This window comes from Mus musculus, chromosome 6 (genome assembly GCF_000001635.26).
Source record: "Mus musculus strain C57BL/6J chromosome 6, GRCm38.p6 C57BL/6J".
Classification (NCBI taxonomy): Eukaryota; Metazoa; Chordata; class Mammalia; order Rodentia; family Muridae; genus Mus; species Mus musculus.
The window spans coordinates 99,465,338-99,481,276 of NC_000072.6; the positions used below are offsets into that span (position 1 = coordinate 99,465,338).

A 15,939-nucleotide genomic window follows, 5' to 3' on the forward strand; every position below is an offset into this window, starting at 1 on the left:
TACAACAAGGCTATCCACCCTCCTGAAGGACTGGGGCTAGAGTTCACACAGCTGGCCAGCATCAAGAGACAGACTGCAAAGGAATTTCACCAGCCTGGGGGAAAACTCCCAACTCTAACTTCAAAGTACCATTTCAATTGACTGTGTATCACTTCCACATTATTGCAAAGGTGAAGAAAGCATAAGACAAGCCATTAATGAGCTGGAGAGACGGCTTGGCTTAGTAAAGCAAACATGAGGACCTGAGTTTTGATTCCCAGCACCCACCTAAAAAGTTAGGTACTGCACACCTACTATCTCCGTGATGGGGAAGTGGATACAAGAACATCCATCCCTGGGGCTGCCAAGCCAGCTGGGCTTTCAGGATTAGTGAGCTCCAGATTCAGTGAGAGATCTGGTCTCAAAGAGTAAGACACTTGATGCAACCTCTCACCCTCACGAAGAACTGTGTGCACATATGGAGAGTCCTAAGTTAGAGATTACTTCCATGTATATTTCTAAAAGTGCATGTATATTTCTATATGTACATCTAAAATACCAGGAAATCCCCAGGCAGCGTCTCAGACAGGTGAGGTGAGACATCTTAGTTCTAAGCCAGGCAGGATGACATGCATGCTGGAGTGCCAATGCTCAGCAGGCAAGATCTAGACCAGCCAGGGACACGGAGGAAAACACTGACTAAATAGAACAAAAAAATAAAGAAAAAGAAAAAATGAAAGAGAAAGTGTGTGTGTGTGTGTGTGTGTGTGTGTGTGTGTGTCCTGACTTCAGATTAACAAAGTAGTCCAGATATTACTTTGATTACTGCAGTAAAGAAGAGTCAGTAGTGGGGTGGAGACAAGAAGACAACTGAAGTCAGTCTGAGTGACTCAGTGAATCTGATGCCAGCCTAACATACAGTGAAACTCTCTGCAAATAAAACATTATTATCTTACTTTGGGCTGATATCCAGGTCACTTTAACTGACAGGCTAAATACCTCATCCATAAGGCTCTGCCTCTCTCTTCTTGCTGTCAGGTTTTCCGGCTGAACTTCTTCACATACGCATTTTCAGAAAACCTACTACGTGAAGGGCCCAAGGGCAAAGCAGAGACATGAGCAGGGACACAGTTATGGAAAGCTAATGTGCAGAACTGTGCCCTGCCTCTGCCGGGGCTTACCTTCCAAGTTCCTCCATCCCTTCAGCAGCATCCTGTGAATCCAGGGGCGGACCCAGCTGCCAAGAGCCAAGATGACTCATAAGGCTGAGAGATATGTCATCGACTCAGGTTACCTAACTCATCATAGACGCGGAGGAATGTGTCCAGGTTACAACTAGAAAGAGATTTATTATATTACCTACCAAGAAGAAAGAAATATGAAATAATACAGTGGCCTCAAAAAACAAAGGGTACAAACACCCTCAGCCAGGAAAAGTCTCAACTTGTGAGTGAATGGGCAGAAGACATCTTTCTGGAAAGGTGTATCACAGCTCACTGCCCAGCCAGATACAGGTGCTTAAAACCAGGAACAAAAGCATCTCCCCCAAACCAAGTCAAAGCATCCCATGGACTAACTTAGCTGGGTTTCCACAGTAGTTAATTTCAACTTGCCAGCAAATGCAAATATGTTAAAAAGGAAGAAAAAAAAAGCAAGCCAATTAAGACACAAGTGTTTAAAGACACAAGAAGTAATTACAAATGTATTATTCATACCTAATTTACAAGATGAAGTTCTTTCCGTAAAATATTAAACTGTTTACATGCAGGCTGGGGAGAGACAATTTTCAAACTGCCCGTGTTCCACTACAAAGCAGAGAAGATTAACAGTCATGGCGCAGGGGCTTCTGGGGTACATACAGTGTGGACGCTCCGTAGTAATCAGAAAATGTTTGACCTCGAGATATCTACTTGACCCCAGAAAAATGCAGACTTGCCTGCTATAAAATCCTAAACAATGGGGCAGACAAGGTCACAGGGTCAACACAAGTATTAACAGGTCACCAGGCAGCCCACTTGGGAGCAATTACTTCCAGTCATGGCTAAGTGGACACTTGATTGAATGCCACTAAGACAGCTCACATCCCACGGATAACAATCCTCACAGCGATTAAGAATTAAAGCCCCCATGATTCAGCCTTTATTACTCAAATGAACCTAGCTCTTCCATAAAGAACTCGTGGTATATGCCTGATGCAAGGTCTGAACTGAAATGCCACCTCATTAAACAATAATATCTAATTTTATCTAAATGAATTTTCATGAAAGTGCGCCACACAGCTCAGGAATTTTTAAAATGAATTATCACAAGTGATACATAATTTCACCAAAACTGGGGCAGAAAAAAAAATTCATTTTAGGGAATAAAAGGAAACATCAAAGCTGAAACGGATGTCTGTTCCTCTATGGTCACAGCGATGGACAGAGGCCATGGGCCACTACAGAACAAGTGCAGCTTATCATTAAGAAATTCTCTAGTCTTCTATCTAGACTCATGCCAGATAACAACCAATAAAGGCAGTGGGTCTATCAGCTGGCTGATCACTGGGAGAACTTTTAAAAATGCATAGCTTCCAGCCTTCCTGTGAAATCAACTAGATTGTTGTCACACAGAATGGACACTGTAGTAAAATTCCCAAGGGACTCTCATATCCAGTCACTTCTGGGAGCCCCAGGGCACATGGTTAACGGCAGGGGAATGAGGAAGCCCGTCCCTCCTCATTTCACAATGGTTCCAGACACTGGTGTGTGGTTTTTTGCCATCACTTTCTACACTAGCCAGTGATTCATTTTCTAACAGTAAGGATCAAATGAAAAGTTTCTTTCGATTGCAGGGTAAGGAATATATTCAAGAAACCAAATAAATTATTAATTTTTGTGGATGCCAACAAGTGCTTACTGACAGAAGCCTGTTATAGCTGTCACCGGAGAGGATCCACCAGTGCCTGACAAATACAGAGGTGGATCCTCGCAGCCTATCACTGGACTGAGCACAGGGTCCCCAATGAAGGAGCTAGAGTAAGGACCCAGGGGCTGAAGGGGTTAGCAGCCCCATAGGAGGAACAACAATATGAACTAACCAGAACCCCCAGAGCTACCAGGGACTAAATCAACAACCAAAGAGTACACATGGTGGGACTCCTGGCTCCAGCTGCATAAGTAGAAGAGGATGTCCTAGTCAGTCATCAATGGAAGGAGAGGCCCTTGGTCCTGTGAAGGTTCTATGCCCCAGTGTAGGGGAATGCCATGGGGAGGAGGTGGGAATGGGTGGATATGTGAACAGGGGGAGGGGGCAGGGGATAGGGGGGTTTCAGAGGGGAAACCATGAAAGGGGACAACATTTGAAATGTAAATAAAGTAAATATCTAAGAAAAAAAGAAAATAAGAAAAACCATAGTAGTGGCGTCTACTTCAAGCCAACAGGATGCACAAGCTTACAGCGCTCATAATACATAGTACTCTCCAGGGCCGGTGTGGCCCTTTTCCTCCAGGTCACTACAAATTCCAGTGCCACATACATATAACTAAGGACTTCAGAATCCATCCTTCATGTGACACAAGGCAACTCTCTACCAGAGGAAATGTGAAAACTCCAACAGGAGACGTAGAAATTAGCTCTTGTAATTAGTAGCCATCTCAATATAAAGTATATATCTTAAAGAAACCTGTACAGACTAAACAATGCGTCAGTGGGGGTTAATATTGTAAAACAATCCGATTCAAAGCAGAAATATGGGGTGCTAAGAGGCAAATAAATCATCCTAGGTCCTGTACTATAACCACCACTTAGTAACTTTGTTGGAACTGGCTATGGAGACTTGCACTGAGTTGTCTTCTAGGTCTGGGCCATGCCACCACACATTTGTATGAACTAGGAAGAGGAAACAGCCCTGTATAAAAGCCATGCTCTCCTTCCTCTGTGATGTCCCAGGTTTCTAAGTAGTGACAAGTGAAGCAAGCCTCTACTCACCCGTCATCCGAGCACGCTTGTGCACGCAGCCATCACAACTTCACACCGGAGAGGTCAGGGAAGGAACAACGGGTGATTTATGACTAGCAGGCAATGCCAGGACGGGAACAGCAATGGTTATTAACTTTGAGACAGCTAATGGATGTCCCAACCCTCATAAGCAAGATCAACTGTTTTAAAAAAAAAAAAAAAAAAAAAAAGGCACAGCCCTGCCTTCCAGCAGCTCCCTCCCACCCAGCAGACTGGAAAGAGGTCTGTAACAAAGATCTGTTCCCTACCTGTGAGGCTCAATCAAGCCCTTAACCAATCAAGGCATTACTGTTCACAGCCCAGGTACAGGACTGCAGGAGCTCTCACCAAGAAGTGTAGTTCCATAAGCTAAAGTTCACGCTCTTGTTAAAAACGAAGGGAAAGGGGTCAAGGTTCATGCAGACTCAGGTAAATCCAACCCCGTGCATTTGTCATTTATGGCAGATGAAAAGTGGCAAAATGGGAAGAGAAGTACAACCACTGCACACCTCTTCTGCGCTAAGGGGACAGACACGCAGCACTGCCTCGGCGGTCTGAGTACACGTAAGATCCCACTGCCTTGGGGAAGAAATGTGCGCAATGCAATAAGAAGAAAAGAAAAATAACATGTTTACTGGCACTTCTTTGACGAATAATTGAAAATGGAATCCCAAGAAAACCCCCAACTTTCAGCCGTTTTCCTCTGTGAAACCTAGAGAGTCTGATTTCAGTGAAAAGTTCCCTTCTACATGACAGTCACCCAAACGGCTTCACGGTTTTCTCCCTATCCCGTTTTAATTTACAGAAAAGACTGCAATAATACAACCAGGGCCCCTGGAAGGAAAAAAAAAAAACCTTTGATGTGTTCAAGGCATAAAGATGCAAGGGACCCCTTTATGTCCCACACAGATGTGCGCCTTGCCCATTCATCTGACCACGCATGCAATCCTGTACCTTCCTTTGTGTTCCTTTCTGAAAGCATGTCTGTGCTTCCACCTCCCGGCACTCCACGGCGCTAAATAAACACAACTCCCATAAATCCCTCACAAACAGGTAAGCCAAGGAGAAATAATTTCCTAACTTTCAAACTCTCAGCTTAGGAAAAGAAGGAGGTGGGGTGAGGTGGGGGATGGGGGACAACTTGAAGTTAAAAGATGGCCCCAAAGTCATCTGGTAAACACGCTTCCCATAGAGAATGTGTACTGCATAGCAAAACAGACACTTCACTAATTTTAAATGCCTAATTATATACTGCCTAAACAGAATTATCAAGAGATTTGATTGACTTCTACAGAGCTGTGATTGCCATCAAGCCAACTCAGAGAAATAATAAATAATGTTTGACCTTCGGCTGTCCTCCACAATTACTCTCGGTATCAAAATATGTGGGGTGCAGGCATTCTACTCCAGCCCTGCCAGGGAACATGCAGGTCACAGACTAATTTGAAGTTCGTGATTCAGACTCATTTACCCTGATTTATGGGGGGAGGGATGGCAATTTGAAAAAAAAAATAAAACCACACTTTAGTTGGGCAAAAAGAAATTAATGAAGGAGTTGGACTTCATGAAAAGAAGAAAGGGATAAGCAAGCTTAGGAACTGTGTGATTCTTAAGATACCCACCCAAAGGAAGAGGAGGCTGCAGAGAGCCTAAAAAGTCACTTTGACTGGAAGGAAGGGCCACCGGAGGCAGGCAGAAGGCAAAGGCAGCATCCTCCGCTGGCTGTTTCCTCGCAGAGTCTTTGAGGCTTAAGCATCTTCAACAAATAGTGATTGTGAAATGTGTGACTAGAAGCAGCAATGCTGAGCTAAGAGGCATTTCTGGTTTTGAAAGATAATGCCATATAAGGCAAAACTTTGCCCCAACTGGTGTACGATGTCTGTAAGACACACAGTCTGGATTTCAATACAGGAGATTTTTCTGTGCTGGATAAAAAGACAAGGGCAAGTCAAACCTCCTGACATTGACATCAGACTGTGAACAGCCACATTCCTCTCATCCACCTAACCGCGTGGGTAGTGTACTGACATGACTTCCCAAAAGTTTTCAGTCGGTGAATCAAAGCTACGGCTTTAAACCTTCACTGTTCTGAGCGTTAGTCCATGTCATCGTGAGTGCACCTCAGCCCAAACCATTCAACTCACATTTATGTCTAAGTTAAACCAAAGTCCAAAAGAAAACCATAGTGAAGGCTAGGAAGACAACCCAATCAGTAAAATATTCACTACGCAAGCATGAAGACCTGAGTCTGATCCCAACAACCCACACAGAAAACCTGGGTATGGTGGCACACAGTAGCATGTACTTGTAACCACATCCCTGGGGTTAGCTGTCCAGCCAGCCTACACTCCTTATTCAGTGGGTTCCAGGTCAATGAGAAACACTTCTCAAAAAAACCTCAAGGTAGATGGTGTCCAAATACCAACACCCAAGGGTTATCTATGGCTTGCATACACATGCACACCTCTGCATCTACATGCCATCCCTTATGCCCACAAACTGACATGCCAGCATGTACGTACGCACACACACACACACACACACACACACACACACACACACACACACGATGAATATATAGGCTGAGTACCTCTAATCCAAAAATTCTGAAATTTTAATCACTTTGAGAATCATACAAACATTCAAAAATTTTTAGATTTTAGATTTTTTTGGAATAAATATGTCTAACCAGTAAGTTTACACAAATAGTCCCCCCAAAATAGTTCAAACATTTTGATCCCAAGCACTTGGACATGAGACATTCAACCTGAGTAACGATGGGTGTTGTCTGATCCCTGTTCTTTGACCTACTTCTGGAAAACAGCGTTACGATGCCTGCCGGTGACATGCTGAGAACTTGGTGTTTATTCTGTTTCTGGTATATTCTCCAAAGTCGCTTGGCTTCACATGCTAACAGACAGAAGACTCTAACAACAACCTCTGGAGAAGTGGCTACCTGCCAAGGAGACCAATGAAAAGGCAGGAACTTGCAGCTTCCACCCCCTGATCCCAGAAGGAGGCTGGAACTGAAGGTTGAGCTGAGCACCAATGGCCACGAAAGTACTCTATCATACCAACGTGATGAAATATCCATCAATACCCAAAAGGACAGGCTTGGAAAGCTCCGAGAGCGTAAATGCCTGGAAGGTATACATCCAGAGAGGCCACTGAGGCCCGGAACTCCCTCCTTATACAATAGCCTAGGCTCTTTCATCTAGGTTAGTCCTTAGCAAATATGTTTTTAAAAAATATGTGTACATACATGTGTAGTGAAGACACGCATGTAGAGCCCAGGTCACATACCTCCTTTTAGAGAGGGAGCACACTAATAATGCTAGACTAGCTGGCCACGGAGTCTCCCCAGTGGTGGTGGCATTATAAGCATAGACAGTTTTACAACTGGCTCAAAGTATTGAACTAGCAGCCTTAAGGTTTGAGTCTACAGCTGGGTGTTAACTTTTCTTTCTTTTCTCTTTTCTTTTCTTTTCTTTTTTTTTTTTTTTTTTTTTTTTTTTTTTTTGTTTTTGAGACAGGGTTTCTCTGTATAGTCCTGGCTGTCCTGGAACTCACTTTGTAGATGAGGCTTGCCTCGAACTCAGAAATCTGCCTGCCTCTGCCTGCCGAGTGCTGGGATTAAAGGCGTGTGCCACCATGCCCAGATCTAACTTTTCTATTCCATGCTCAAGCTGGCTCCAGCACAGCAAAGAAGAGATTATCAATTTGCAGTCAAAATCTCCCCGTCGAGCATCATTTGATCAGCACCACCAAAACTTGGCCCTGACTTCCACATGCTCACACCTGAGCGCAGGGGTAGGTGGTACAGAATGCAGATGAGTGAGACCATTGTCTGTGCCAGCCACTCTATGTACCTCTTAGGACAGACACAATTTCTTAAGACTCAGCCAAAGTAGGAGACTGCCATCCACAGGGAGGCTTGACCTCCTTTCTAGGCCCTAATAAGACAGAGTCTGCAAGGACACCACCTCCCCAGGTCACCTGAGAGGGGCTTGCCACTGTCACCTGCCAGTCAGTTCCTCTTGGAAAGAAGCTCTTGGGAGATGAAGAAGAGGTGGCTCGGCAGGGAAAGGTGCCTGGAGGCCAGCCTGATGACCCGAGTTCAACCCCTCATGATGGAGTCCGCACGATGGAAACAGAGAATGACTCGCCACTCCCACATGTTGTCCTCTGACCTTTACATACCATTACATGTGCACAAGCAATGCACCCACATCCACACCCACAAGAAATAAATGTAATTTTTTAAAAAAATTGAAAGGAAGGGGGCTGGAGAGATGGTTCAGCAGTTAAGGGCACTAACTGATCTTCCAGAGGTCCTGAGTTCAATTCTCAGCAACCACATGGTGGCTCACAACCATCTGTATGGGATCCAATGCTCTCTTCTGGTGTGTCTGAAGCCAGCTACCGTGTACTTACATACATAAAATAATTTCTGAAAAAAATTAAAAGAAAGAAAGCACTCAGGTACCTGTTTGGTTTTAGCTAAGAGTAAAGCAACCACTGATCTCAGAGAAGAATCTAGAACACAGTTTCACAAAAGGCCCCAGGAGTCGTAAGAGACCTTCCAGCCTACCGTTAGGGAATTAAGATAGAAGAGTTACAGTATATGGGGGAAACTGGAGAAACATGCTGAAGGGGTGAGGGAAGAAGAAGGGGAAAAAGGAAGAAGGGAAAGGAAGCAAAAGGGAGAGAGGAGGAATCAGGAAGAAAGAAAAGCAGAGAGGCTGAAGGAAAGCAAAAGAAGAGAAAGCAAGGCAGCTAGCACAGAAGTGGAGGGCTCTCGGGTCAGGACACAGAGGAGCATGGCCTCCTGCGGACCCATCCCTGACTCCATCCACAGTGACGGGAAAGCCTACGAGAGTGTCAACTAATTCTGACTAGGTGAAGGGTCAAGCAGGAAGCCAAGTGTTTGGGATGGGCCAAGATGCTGGCACCTGCATAGGAAGTGCCTGATAGGAAACGTCTATAGACGTAGGCAGAGAAATCCTGCGATCTCTGTGGCCTCTAGACCTGGCATTTTATGTGGCACTACCTTAGTCTGTAGGTAAACGGGAAGCAGACACGTGAGATGAGTGGCCAACTTCAAGGTTCATGTATTCTATTATCTTAGAATGCTATTTAAAAACAAAAACCCAACAACAACAGAACAACTGTAATCTGCGTGATTTCCTGTGTTCCATTCTCCCTTCCCTTTCATGCTGCTGCTATTGCTTTATGTTTGGTGTCTTTGTTGTTTGCTTCTTGTTTGTTGTTTCTATGAATTTTTGGACATCTCCAGGATGGTGCAGAGGTTAGGCACCCCTGTTCTCCCTTACACTCAAGCGGTAGATGATAAACACACAGACCCCATTCCCACACGCTTAGCTTTCCTCACTCTATCATGGTTGGTTATCACTCAAGATGATTGACAAGACAAATCCAAAATTAATATGGTAGGGGCTGAAGAGGAAGCTCAGTCAGTAAAGTATCTGTCACACAAGCATGAGGATCTGAGTTCAAATCCCCACCATCCCTGTAAAAGCCCATCATGGTAGGTAGCACATGCCTGCAATCCCAGCTGCTGGGAGCCAGAGAGAGGTGCCAGGCCCTGGACCGTGCTAGCCAGTTAACACTGCCAAATCAGCAGGCTCTGGGTTCATCAAGAGATCCTTTCTCACAAAGTAAGGGGGGAAACTACAGAGAAAGATATGACATCAACTTCTAGACTCTAGAAACCCATGAGTGCATGTGTGCGTACACGCAATTGGGTTCGATCTGGGATTCATTAAGTTAGAAAATTATAAAAATAACTCCCTTACTAAATCTCTAGGTGTTATGGAAAGTGCCGTCCCAACTCCAGCCTCCCAGTGTTTGGATGTGAAGAGAAGGTGGGGCTTTTTTGCTGCTGCTTTTGGCAACAAAAGCAGAGAGAAACTGCTTCTCCCAGCTCCCCACAGCCCCGCCCTTCTCCTCTACCTAGAACAAAATATGCCTTAGGGAGGATTGAATTCGAGTTGGCCACTGCAACCCACCGCTGGCATCTGGCAATCACTTCAAGACTCGTTCTTAAGCAAACATTTTTTGGAGGGTGGGGGAGCACAATCTATCAAGGACCACGCCTCATCTGTGAGAAAAAGTGAGGAGTCACAGTTAGACAACTCAAGGGATCTGCCACCTTTAACCAAAGACGTGGACTTCAGAATGTCCCTGTCCCAGAAGTTAACACCATGCCAGTAGATTTATTAAACAACTGGAGGCAGCTAAAGACATATGAAGTATCATATGGAATAAAGTGGGATTCCTCTCTGTAATCCTGCAGGATCAACTTTTGGATGTTGTTTAAGGGGTCAAGACTTCTGATGTAGAATACATGACATGCAAAGCATCTTCCAGACAAATTTCCAAGATACGAGGTAGAAGGCCTGGCTAGTCTGAAGAGATGATAGAATCTCAAAAAGAAGTGAGAGAAACCACTTCTGTCCTACTTCCCCCAAACTGAATTCAGGTGACTTTAGTCCATGAGGAGCATGGGAAAGCCCTTAGCCCTTGGCACCATTCGGTCATCAAAGATTCAAAAGAGAAAGGAATATAATGGTCACCGGGGCTGCGAGCTTTACCCTTTCCAGTATTTCTTTTGCCTTCAGGTTTTTCTTTTGTTTTGTTTGTTCATTTACTTGAGGAGGCAGGCAGGCACACACGCACACATGCGCACGTGCACACACACACAGCACCTACACAGAGGTCAAAGGACAACTTGTGGAAGTCTATTGCCTCCTAATACAACTTGAGCCCCAGGAACGAATCGCAGGTCATTAGGCTTGCCATAGTAACTTTACTGTGTTACATGAGTCATCTCACCCCCATTCCTCTTTGGGGATTTAGATTTTTATGCAGGGTCTCACTTTTTAGCCCCAGCTGGCCTAGAAACACTCGAACATACAGTGAGCCACCTGCCTCAGTCTCCTGAGTGCTAGGATTACAGACTTAGGTCATCAATCTTGGCTTTAAAACTTTTTTTTTTACCATTACATAGAAGCAGTAGCTTCCCCTAGAAATCAGTGATCCTCAAAACTTAATGTGGACGGACCGGATCACATTTGTGAAGTTAACACACACACACCTCTGGCTCAGAGTAGGAAAGGAAATCCATAGACCCGGAATAGCTGGCGAGGAGCAAGCTCTGGGGTGCAACTGCACCATCAGGCAACACACACGTACACCAGGATGCACTACACATTTCTAAGCTACAAAACAGGAGTTACAAAGTTCCTCCCACAAACAGCTGTTGACTGTTTGAGGAGAGGGGCTCCAGATTTAAATATTACACAATGCATACATGTGTCAAAACATCACTTACTGCATTACATATAAGTATGGCCCATTTATGCTTTTATGTATCAGTTAAACATTTATTTCAAGGTTTTGTTGTTTTTAAAAAATAAATAAATAAATAAGTACTCAGGCTGGGGAGATAGCTCAATCTGAAAAGTACTCCCTCTGTAAGGATAAGGAATCGAATCCCATCACGAAACTCAAATTTAAAAAACAAAAAACAAAAGAACAAAAGAAAGGAAAGGAAAGGAAAAGCTGACAGGGCAAAGCAGAGATGTCATCCCCAGGCAGCTCCCTGGGCTCACGGCCACTCAATAGAGCCTACGTGGTGAGCTCCAGGCTAGTGAGAGACCACAGCTCAGGAAACAAGGTGGTCGGGACATAGGGTGTGCTCTGGTCTCCACATATAACATACACACACACACACACACACACACAATTTCTCGGCACTACTACTACAATCAGGCTGGGCAGGTGGGGAGGGGCTATAAACCTGCCTTTTTACAATCTACTCAAGGGCTTGGGGTTGTCACTCAGTGGTAGAACATTCTTGGTGACATCACCTACCAACTGCAGGGTCTGAGGCCTTGGGTTCAATCCCAGCACTGCTCTAAAACAAGCACAAAACAACAACAATCAACAAATAGCAATTGTACAGATGCTGGGAACAAATCATAACTGCCACTTTTTAAATTTCCAGCCCATCTTCATATTTGTTTCACAGCCCTCTCCCTCCTTCTCCAGCCCTTCAAGAACAGCCTGAGCATCTCTCAGATACCGTCATGCACACTGAGCTAGCCCAGGACATGCACTGGACCTGAGTGGAGTCGGATCCTTCTTTATACCTCGGGGATAAACTGGGTGATGGTGATGAGCAGACAGCAGGGCTTGGTGATGTCACACAGGACCAAACTTAGCTGGTGCAATCACACCAACAATACTCCTTCAACAGTAGCCTTTGTGCATGGGAAGAGCACAATCTAACAATGAAGCTATGATCAAAGGCCCCAGAACAAGCAGACCTGGAAAACTGCTGTTCCCTTCTCTTCCCTTCTTAGGTCTCTGTCCCCACATGCCCAAGGACTGAGCACCTCTTCTCATTCACTGGTAATGTCCGAGACAGTCAGAAAGAAGTGTAACTTGACACAATTTTCACCTGCCATGCTGACTTCAGAAGATAACCCCCAGGTAAGAAGGATTTCACTAGAGAGGACAGCCTGGGTCCAGGGTCAGCATGCTACCACCTAACAGGCAGGGGAGGCAGTGAACCTAGCGAGCACACTGCAGATCCACCAGAGAACAGTCATAAGGCACATGAGAACTTAAGAGAATTCCTGGGCACTCCACATAACAGCACCTCCTTCAGCATCCTTTCAACAGCCACCTACATCCTGTCCTGCCCTGTGGGGCTTCTCCCTTAGCACCTACCATGCCAAAGCTGCAACTGAGAACATGGTCCAAAACCAGTAACACAAGATGGTATCCCCACCCTCAAAGTCTCAGAAACCAAAGGTGACCCTTGGGGACTGTCATAGGGGACCATTTTCAAACTTACTGTCTGGGAAGTTAGCAAGAAGAAAGAAGAACAAAGTCAAGGCAGAGATATTAGAAGAGAAGGGAGAACTTCTCCTTCTGACTGACTCCAGTTCCACAGACTCCCAATAGAACTACTTATAATCAAATAATGTCACCACACACTAGTTTTTCAATATTCCAGGCCCCAAAAATCTGAATTGCTGGACTTAGACTAATTCACTTATAACCAAGGAACTTCAGATAGATACACCTATGATCCTCTCTTCAAAGATAGATTGGTGCCTTGTCCTTGAAATCCACAGACTCTAGGGAGCCACTGATGGGGGCTTTTTTTTGGATAGATGCCACATTTCAGGACCACAAACATGTAAAGGATTCACAGCTAACACTTCTAAAGTCACAGGGACTCTTCTCAATCACACTGTGAGTCTTAAGCAAACACATTCATCATTTAAGCACTTCTTAATTATTTCCTTTGGGGCATCATGGGGGTGGGTAGTGTTGCTCTGTCTTGGAAGAACACACAACATACCACTTTACAGAGGACAATCCTAAGCGTAAAGATGGCAGGAGTGTTTAAGAAACGTTACCACTAGCCAGGTGTTGTGGCACATGCCTTTAATCCCAGCACTCAGGAGGCAGAGGCAGGCAAATTTCTGAGTTCGAAGCCAGCCTGGTTTACAGAATGAGTTCCAGGACAGCCAGGGCTATACAGAGAAATCCTGTCTCAACCCGCCACCCCCAAAAGAAAAAGAAATGCTACCACTCCATGAAAAAGACTCACTTAACACATGCGTGACTTTGAGAGAACCTTTCATAAGAACAGTACACCCACGACGTGGCGTGGGGGAGACACGCTGCATGCTATGTCCCAGATCCCCAAGTAACAGCACCTGTGCCCAACAATAACAATGACAGGCATGCAGAGACAGAAGACTGACTTACCAACCCAGCTGACCCTGCCTCTCGTGCATCTGTGCCATGGAGGGAAGCTGTGATACACATCCACAGACAGGAGATAGAGCCAGGACAGGCAGACACAATGCTGTGGCTACACAAGGCACTAAGAGGAAAACGCCATGGCTTTTAACTCCCCTCAAGTTCCTACCCAAGTTCTGGGCACTAAATGAAACAAAGACACTCTAACCAAAGGGAAAAAAAAAAATCTCTGCAGAGGGTTTCCAGTGGTGAACAGCCACGGAAGACAGATGACACCCGGAGAACACAGCAGCCAGCAAGGCGGCCTCCATTCCAAAGGGATCTCAGGTCAAGAGGTGGCTGAGACATCGCCTTCCCAGCAGGAGTGAGTCACTGGGAGAGTCAGAGGGAGGCAAGGTGGTGGGCCTAAATTTCCCCAGGCTCAGTGGCCTAGCATTGGCTTAGCATTGTGGAAATAGAAGTGGGGAAAGAAAATAAAAGTGACTGTTCAGAAAGACCAGCATCCTACGCAGTGGGGACAGAGGCCAAGCCTGGGAGGCACAGCTACAAGGGTGTCTGATGCCTGCTTGATGTACGGAGCCTAGGCCAAAGAAAGTGACATGTGTCACATTCTAAAACCCATCAGGATGAAGGCTGCCCCCCTCAGTAACTATAGGGGTGACTTGCATAGGCCTCCAGAGATACCTCCGCCCCCAGAGACTGTCAAAATGTTCCTAAAGTTTAAATTCAGAACCACGAGGAAAAACACTAACCTAAACTCAGCTCATACGTTGATGCTCAACCTAGGAGCTAAGAAAGACTGCTGCGCTCTAATGCGGCTGGGGGAGGAGAGGAAATAATACTAGTAGCTCAGGAACACATATGACAACCGATAGTAGCTCAGGAACACATATGACAACCGATAGTAGCTCAGGAACACATATGACAACCGATCTCAGGGTGTTCACACGAATACCAGGTCTACTCAGTCCCAGGTCCTACCACATGGACAGAAAAATGCAAAGGTTCACAGTATTTACAGCCTACCCATCAGTGTGTGTGTGTGTGTGTGTGTGTGTGTTTGTGTGTGTGTGTGTGTGTGTGTGTTGTGGGGGGGAGGTTATGGGAGGTTGCAGGAAATACTAACAACTGCATTCACTTTACCACAGAAACTCAGAGATACTGAATTCTTCTTCCAGAGACTTAACTCTCAACTTAAAATCCTACCAGCTAAGCAATACAACGGGTCTCCACAGCATATTCAAGACTTATGAAACCATCACCACTATTAAGCAAGGAGCATCTTTACTTTCCCAGAAAGAAACCCTGTACCGATCGGCAAGCACTCTGATCCTTCTCTGCCCAGCTCCCCACAAATACAGATCCATTTCTTGGTCACTATATACGCCAAGAATGATCTTTACGTGTCAGTGGGATAACGTTATCTTTAAACATCTGGCTTTGTTGTGTAATCAGTAGTCCATTCCTTTTCATGGCTGAATAATATTCCACTGTATGCATAAACCACACTATTTGCTCATTGTTCGTGGGTACTTGGACTGTCTCTTCTGCCTATTATGAATAATTCTATGAATGTTTTTGTGATCAGATTTTTGTGGGGACAGATGATCTTATCCTCCTTGGGTACATGCTAAGGAACTAAACTACTCACACGGTAAGTTTTTTTTTTTTTAACCTTCAAGAGAGCATCTCAACAGTCTCTTGAAGTAGCAACATAAACTTTATAATCCACGAGAAAGTTTAAATTTTTTGAAAATAGCCAGTACCAGTCTATGTAAGCTGCACTTCCCTATGGATTTGACAGTTTCCTAATGACTAATAACCCGAGTCTCATCATGGTACTCTCTCCCCCTGTGTAGTCTTCAGGAAAGCTTTCTCTTGTTGTCTGAGTTATCATTTTATTAATGATAAATGTTCTTTATATATGTTGGGTGCTAGACCCTTATGAGACATATGACGTGCAAGTATGTTAGCTCACTCCTTAGCTATCTTTTTACTTTTGAAAGTGTCATAAAGACTCACTCCTCAGTTCCTTCTCCAATCTTTGAACACTTCACCTTCCCATCGCAACCTTGGCTGTGGATGCTATGAGCTGGGTGGCTGCCCTTCATGTTTTCCTGACTGAGCAGCCTGTTGAGTTTGTTTTGTTTGTGATCAGCTTCTGACTATCCATCAACC

At 44.9% G+C, this 15,939-nt stretch overlaps 1 protein-coding gene across 13 annotated transcripts in view; it reads right to left on the bottom strand.

Moving 5' to 3' along the window:
* Foxp1 (forkhead box P1) overlaps positions 1–15,939 on the bottom strand; it is a 597,405-nt gene that overhangs the window by 539,996 nt on the left and 41,470 nt on the right. Inside the window, exon 1 of one of the 13 annotated variants that reach the window (XM_017321302.1) lies at positions 3,949–4,093. The exons of the other annotated variants lie outside the window; for them this stretch is intronic. The gene's annotated coding sequence lies outside the window, so the exon portion shown is untranslated. Of the gene's footprint in view, positions 1–3,948; positions 4,094–15,939 lie in introns of those variants that run through there. 13 annotated transcript variants of the gene reach the window in all.